At 31.8% G+C, this 6,586-nt stretch overlaps 1 non-coding gene across 1 annotated transcript; it reads right to left on the minus strand.

Moving 5' to 3' along the window:
• Positions 1-5,885: 5,885 nt before the first annotated feature.
• Positions 5,886-5,992, minus strand: LOC120257070. The gene has a single exon (XR_005535506.1). It is a non-coding gene; the product is annotated as a small nucleolar RNA R71 (small nucleolar RNA).
• Positions 5,993-6,586: the final 594 nt, after the last annotated feature.

Here is a 6,586-nt window from a genome sequence, read left to right on the forward strand (position 1 = left end):
CAGTTACGTACGCTAAAATAAGAAAAATAATAACTAAATAAATAACAAGAAGATGAAGAATAAGAAGAAATAGAATACAAAATATGAAGAAATTAATAACAACAACAACAACAAAATATGAAGAAATTAACAACAACAACAACAACAACAACAACAACAATAATAATAAAATAAATAAGTAAATAACAATAATAATAATGTAGAAGAAGAAAAAGGAAGAATAATAAACAAATTAGAAAAATAGGAAGAAGAGAAAATATAATAAAAATAAGAAAAACTATAAAATAAATGAAATAATAATACATAATAACAATGATAAATATATAAATAAATAATAAGAAAATAATATATAAATAAGAAGAATAAATGAATAATAAGAAAATAACTATAAATAAATAAATTAGAAAAAGAACAATTAAGAATAACAATAATAATAATAATAAAGAATAAAGAATAAATAAATTGATAAATAAGTAAAGAAAAGAAGAAGAAGATGAAAATAATAATAAATAGTATAGCGGTAAGATAGTAAAAATAAATAAGAAAAGATGAAAATAGTAATAATATAATAATAATATAATAATGATGTAAAGATAATAATAATAATAATAATAATAATAATAATAATAATAATAATAATAATAATAAATAGAAGTAGAAGTGAAGAAGAATAAATATATGAAAAATAAAAAGATGAAGAAGAAGACGAAGAATAAGAAGAAATATAATAATAAATATGACATAATAATAATAATAATAACAAATAAAATAACTAAATAATAATAATAAGCAGTAGATGAAGAAAAAGAAGAATAAAAATATGAAAAATAATAAATAAATAAGATAATAATAATAATAGCAATAATAATAATAATAATATTAATAATAATAATAATAATAACAATAATAAGTAATAATAAGGCGCAGAAGAAGAAGAAAAATAAGAAAAACAATAATAAATATATTATTAATAATAATAGTAAATAAATAAGAGAAGAGGAAATATAATAAAAAAAAGAAGAATAAATATAATAAAAATTAAGAAAAATAATTAATAATACATAAATAAGAAAAAGATAAATATAAGAAAAAGTCTTTTATATTAAATCATGGTAGGAAGCCATGTTTTTTTTACTGTCATTGTCGATTCTTACCTTCAGATCATCCGTTCAGGAAGCAAAGAGATAAGTTCAGCAATAGAGTGGACCGTGATTATCCGATTCCTCGATTTTCAGGGGAAGAAATATTGTTGAGAATTAATTCTCTTCCTAATATTACATATAGTGCAACAATGCCGATGACTGAAAAGGGTTCTAGGCCACGGAACAACCATCATTGGTGAAGAAAAGTATTTTTTGGGAGTTAAAATATTGGCATACCAATCTTATTCGCCACAATTTGGATGTCATGCATATTGAGCAAAATGTTTTTGATAATATTTTCAACACAGTAATGGATGTCAAAGGAAAAACCAAGGACAACATCAAGGCACGGAAGGATTTGGAGTTGTATTGTAGACGACCACAATTGCATTTGATTGAAAGTAATGGACGAACTTTCAAACCTAAGGCATCTTATTATTTGAGTAAAAAGCAAAAGAAATGCATCTGTGCATGGGTGAAACAGTTGAGACTTCCTGATGGTTTTGCATCAAACATAGCACATTATGTAAATGAAGCCCAAAGCCAATAATATGGGATGAAAAGTCATGATTGTCATGTAGTCATGCAACGATTGCTTCCAATCGCATTTTCGGGGTCTTCTGCCCAATTCAATTTGGGATGTGATTATTGAACTATATCATTTCTTTAGAGATATTTGTTCAACTGAAATCCGTATCGATCATATGATATTATTGGAAGGAAATATCATTGAAACAATTTGTAAGATGGAAAAAATCTTTCCTCCGGGGTTTTTTTGATAGCATGGAACATTTACCAATACACCTACCATATGAGGCTAAGGTGGGTGGGCCTGTACAATATCGCTGGATGTATCCATTTGAGAGGTAATATATTCTTCTATCTTTAGGGTATAGCATGTAGTTGACATGCATTTAATATATGGCTCCTATCAATGCTAAAGTGGTTGTATATATATATATATATATATATAATTTTCAGATTTTTGCATCATATCAAGAAGAAGGTGAAAAATTTGGCATGTGTTGATGGATCCATTTGTGAGGCATATGTTATTGAAGAAATTTCATTTTTTTGCTCATTATATTAAGAACCCAATGTGGAAACAAACTTGAATCATGTTCCACGTAATGATGATGGTGGTGATATGGAACCAATGGGACGTCTATCAATTTTCACACATCCCGGACGATTTCTTGGTGCCAAGCCATTATTTCGATATCTAAAAGATGATGAGTACTACGCTGCAGAATTATATGTTCTAATGAATTGCATGGAGGTCACCCCCTACATTGAGTAAGCTTTATGTGTGAGTGTTTTTCTTATGGTTTATATTATAATTAAGCTAACATTAATCCTTTCATAATAATAGCATTTTTGATGAAATGGTTAAAGGAGATTCTCCTAATATAAGAGAAGCTGAACTAGAGAAAGTGCGAAATACAAGATTTGCATAATGGTTCAAAAATTATGTAAGTTCTCTTTGTGAATTTAATAAATGTAATATATTTTATATCTTAATGATTACGCACTAATTTTTACATTGTGCTACAATAGGTTTAGATTCATAGAGATTAAATTGATGATCGTCTTATTGAGATTTCTTATGGCCCGGCTCGTAGAGTACAATGTTACAAAGGATACTTTGAAAATGGTTTCAAGTTCCATACAAAGGAATATGGGGAAACCAAAAAAACACAATGAATAGTGGGGTACTTGTGAAAGGGAGTTGCTACAATGACTATGACCATGACTTTTATGGCATTTTGATAGATGTTATTGAGTTGGAATATTTTGGTGCTGGAAATAGGGTTGTACTTTTCAAATGCCAATGGTTTGATACAGACAAAGGAGTAAGAGTACACCCTACTCATGGCCTTATTGAAATTAAACACACTTCACTTCTTCGAAGTGGTGAGCCATTCATTTTGGCTGCACAAGCTACACAGGTTTATTATTGTGGTTATCCCTCAACTTTAAAAGAAAGACGAGATTGGTGGGCAGTATTTAAAACAAAGGCCAGGAGCACTTTTAATCTTTCTCCTATTGAAGCTGATAGAGAAAATGAGAATGATCTTAATAGAGGGGTATATCAAGAAACTGAAGTATCTTTTCCAAGTCATGTTACTTTTTCAGAAGAACTAGATGACCCTGCAGTTCTAGTTGATGGTGAATTTGAGGAGGTGAATCCGTCAATAATGGTCAATGATGGCGAAGATGGTCAAGAAGATGGCGATGACGGGTCTGAAGGAGAAAATGAATATACTAATGATAGTAATGATGAAAACGGCACTGAAGATGAATTGCAACATGAAGACAATGAGTTTGCATCCTCTGATGATGATTAGTCATACTATTGATACTTTGCTCACTAATTAGAGAATAATATTGTATTTCTAGATATTTTGTTTACTATGTATTGTGTTGCTATTTTCATATTTTGCTTCTTTTATGAGTTTTGTAAAACTACAATTATGCTTTTAATATTTGCATTTAATATGTTCATTTTTTCATATCTACCTTTCAAATATATAGTTAGCATCTCATTTTTGTTGTTTATATGTCTATGTTTTTAATTTTTTATTTGAACACATGTAGGGTTCTCAATTTGGCATCATGAGAAGCATGAAGGAACAAGGTAAAGGTAAAGGTAGAGGTAAAGGGCATTCTTCATTGCGTCATGCAATGCCGCAAAGGTCTACTAGAACATCAGCTACACTGGCTCCCATTATTCAATCATCTAATGAGGCACCTACTTTAACTCCTGAAGTGCAGTAAATTTGCCTACTATTTCTGATTATAGCCCTATCCCTTCTAACCCTGTTTGTGGTGAACTTTTGATGGGTGAAAATGATGGATCTACTAAATCTAGTAGTAGAGGGCCTAGAGTGGGACTACCCTACCCTCTAAATCCAAATGACAGAGTGCATTTGACACCAATAATGTACTTATATGATGCACTATGTGTTAGTGTTTTTGTTGAGAAGGGGGTCACAACGACAGTTACTTGCATTATAAAAAAACATTTCAAAGGTCCTTGGCCAATATGGAGAAAAGTTCCTAGTGATGTGAAAGAACTAATTTGGAAGACATTTCAGGTATAAATTTTATTATATGATTGTTTTGTTGTTTACTTAATTTATGAAAATTTTAACAATATTTTTTTCAGGAGTATTGTAAATGGAACCTTGAACATAACTGCAAAATCAAAAATGTGTTTGATAAGACTGGGAAAACACAATTAAGGGATATGCTGGTGGATGAGAGGATGAAGGCAATGAGAGAAGTTGGTGCTACTAACATTAAAGAATGCAAAGGAATGGAAAGGGAGTGGATCATAAAGGATGTGTGGGATGCCCTCATTGATAATGAATGTGGAACAGATGCATGGCAATCCAAATCAGGAAAAGCAAAGGCAAACCGCTTAACAGAGAAAGAAGGAAGTATTACAAAGCACTCGGGCGGTTCATGACCTTTTGCTGTTCATGGTATCAAGTTGGTATGTATTTATATTTTATAAATATCTTGTTATATCTTAATAGTACTCTATAATCTTTCTAAAGATAGGTTCCTCCTTAAATTGTGTTATGGAAATGTGAATGTGTGTATTATTAACAAGGTAGTATCTAAATTATATATTATAATAAAATTCTCGTTTAACATGCATGAATAGTGATAGTAATTTTCATTAATGATGAGTACCAATTCACCTAAAGTTTCATAAAATCTACTTAAAATGCTTTATTAATCTTTGTTTAGTGTTTGATTTTAATATTTATTCTTATATTCAAATTTCTCAAATTTCAAAGTCATGCATGCATGAACATTCTCCAAATGAAGACATAATTACTTTATAACTTTTCTAAATAAAATGTGCATATTATGCAATCATTATAATATTTATATTTATTATGATTATAATAAATGAGTAAGCTTGCATTGGCATTGACCATGAGTGCATTATAGAAAGAAGTAGGAGCCACACACAATAATATTAGAACAACTACCCACTCACTAGTGTAATTATTACTTCGACAACCTATGCACTTGCAGTACACACGCAAGGGATGTGTCAAGTTTTTGGCATCGTTATCCGGGAATAGGCATTTTGGAAACACTTTGCACTTAGTTATTTTAGCTATTCATCACTGTTCTATTTCACACTTTCTTATTCTTCCATCGTTATGATTTGTCTTTACTTCTTTGGTTGCAACTCCAGGTTATGATTTGAGGGAACCCTTCAACATTTTTTGAATGTGATCCTGAACTTGAACAGACACTTTGTAGAAGGGGAAAAGAACCTGTACAGGAATAGTCAAATCAAGTTGAGATAGAAGATGAAGGGTCAGATAATATGGCATGACAGAATGAGTATTGGAGGACACTGTCAGATTATGCCAGACCCGAAGTTCTTGTCACACAATCTAGTATTATGCGGCCATTGATAATGGCTCAAAAATTTGAGGTCAATCCAAGCTTCATCCAGATGTTACAGCAGTCTGCATAGTTTAATGGTTTGGCCGATGAGGATACAAATAATCACATTGAGAACTTCATGGAAGTGTGTGACATGCTCATGATTAATGGTGTCATGAATGATGCCATCAAGTTGAGGCCCTTCCCATTTTCCTTTAAGGAAGAGTGAAGCAATGGCTACATTCATTACCTAGAGCATCAATCACTACATGGGTGGAGATGGTAGAAGATTTTCTTGCCCGATATTTCCCTCCTAGAAAATCTGTGAAGCTTAGGAATGAAATATCCTCTTTTGTGCAAAAGGTATTAGAGTCTCTATTTGAGACACAGGATAGGTTCAAGGAGCTCCCATGGAAATGTCCTCAACATGGGTTCCCCGAGTGGAAGATCATTCAGACTTTCTATAATGGTTTGAACACAAGCACAAAGCGCTTATTTGATGTCTGCAGAGGGAAGTACCTTTTGGGAGCAAGACCCTCAAGAAGCCCCGACATCTCATTGAAGAAATAGCTATGAACAGCTATCGATGGAATGCAAACCGATGTAAAGAAGGTAGCCGACTTCATGAGATTGATACGCTACCTCATTGGAGGCCCAGAGTTGAGTCATTGAGCAAGAAGATAGACACTCTAACTTCTCTTAGAATGGCAAAACTATGACGAGTTGCATTGGGTGTGGGGAGGACATGTTCCATCCCGATTGTCCCGATTTCTAATTGGTGTTACATCCTCGGTGGAACAAGTGGATTTTGTGGGTAACGCAATGAGAGGCCAACGGAATCTATATAACAACACCTACAATCCGGGGTGGAGGAGCACCCGAACATTTCTTGAAGTAATTGTTTCTTTTTCATAATGTCTCCTATTTTTTTCAATCAAAACCCCGATCCTATGTCGGAATGCCTACTATATTTTAATCAAAACCCTAATCCTATGTTTTTCTTTTTCAAATGGGTCCCTTTTTAATTA

This window comes from Dioscorea cayenensis, unplaced genomic scaffold (genome assembly GCF_009730915.1).
Source record: "Dioscorea cayenensis subsp. rotundata cultivar TDr96_F1 unplaced genomic scaffold, TDr96_F1_v2_PseudoChromosome.rev07_lg8_w22 25.fasta BLBR01001838.1, whole genome shotgun sequence".
NCBI classification, from domain to species: domain Eukaryota; kingdom Viridiplantae; phylum Streptophyta; class Magnoliopsida; order Dioscoreales; family Dioscoreaceae; genus Dioscorea; species Dioscorea cayenensis.